We start from the raw sequence: 1,440 nt of genomic DNA, 5'->3' as shown, positions 1-1,440 counted from the left end.
TGGTGCCTGTGTTCGGGGCTTGTTGCTGGTCGTTGGTGCCTGTGTTCGGGGCTTGTTGCTGGTCGTTGGTGCCTGTGTTCGGGGCTTGTTGCTGGTCGTTGGTGCCTGTGTTCGGGGCTTGTTGCTGGTCGTTGGTGCCTGTGTTCGGGGCTTGTTGCTGGTCGTTGGTGCCTGTGTTCGGGGCTTGTTGCTGGCTGTTGGTGCCTGTGTTCGGGGCTTGTTGCTGGCTGTTGGTGCCTGTGTTCGGGGCTTGTTGCTGGTTGTTGGCGGGGCTCCATGATGGCGGGTGACCAGGGGCGACTGGCGGGTGACCAGGGGTCAAAATCGGCTGGCGGGTGCCCAGGGGTTGACTTTGGATGGAGGGTGCCCAGGGGTCAAAATCGACTGGCGGGTGCCCAGGGGTTGACATTGGATGGCGGGTGCCCAGGGGTCGAAATCGACTGGCGGGTGCCCAGGGGTTGACATTGGATGGCGGGTGCCCAGGGGTCGAAATCGACTGGCGGGTGCCCAGGGGTTGACATTGGATGGCGGGTGCCCAGGGGTCGAAATCGACTGGCGGGTGCCCAGGGGTTGACATTGGATGGCGGGTGCCCAGGGGTCGAAATCGACTGGCGGGTGCCCAGGGGTTGACATTGGATGGCGGGTGCCCAGGGGTCGAAATCGACTGGCGGGTGCCCAGGGGTTGACATTGGATGGCGGGTGCCCAGGGGTCGAAATCGACTGGCGGGTGCCCAGGGGTTGACATTGGATGGCGGGTGCCCAGGGGTCGAAATCGACTGGCGGGTGCCCAGGGGTTGACATTGGATGGCGGGTGCCCAGGGGTCGAAATCGACTGGCGGGTGCCCAGGGGTTGACATTGGATGGCGGGTGCCCAGGGGTCGAAATCGACTGGCGGGTGCCCAGGGGTTGACATTGGATGGCGGGTGCCCAGGGGTTGACATTGGATGGCGGGTGCCCAGGGGTCGAAATCGACTGGCGGGTGCCCAGGGGTTGACATTGGATGGCGGGTGCCCAGGGGTCAAAATCGACTGGCGGGTGCCCAGGGGTTGACATTGGATGGCGGGTGCCCAGGGGTCAAAATCGACTGGCGGGTGCCCAGGGGTTGAAATTGACCAGGGGGAGAGCGCCTGCCATAGCCGAAATAGGAGCGCTATGGGCGGCCTGCCTCAGCAGATTTGGCCCCCCAAATCCTGGTTCTCAAAAATTTTCAAAGTCAACTTTTTTCAAAATATTTTCAGAGTGCCACTTCCCAGGGGGATTCTCGCCTGCCATAGCCGAAATAGGAGCGCCATGGGCGGCCTGCCTCAGCACATTTGGCCCCCCAAATCCTGGTTCTCAAAAATTTTCAAAGTCAACTTTTTTCAAAATATTTTCAGAGTGCCACTTCCCAGGGGGATTCTCGCCTGCCATAGCCGAAATAGGAGCGCCATGGGCGGCCTG

This window comes from Vanacampus margaritifer, unplaced genomic scaffold (assembly GCF_051991255.1).
Source record: "Vanacampus margaritifer isolate UIUO_Vmar unplaced genomic scaffold, RoL_Vmar_1.0 HiC_scaffold_53, whole genome shotgun sequence".
NCBI lineage: Eukaryota > Metazoa > Chordata > Actinopteri > Syngnathiformes > Syngnathidae > Vanacampus > Vanacampus margaritifer.
This window is presented reverse-complemented; position numbering follows the sequence as displayed.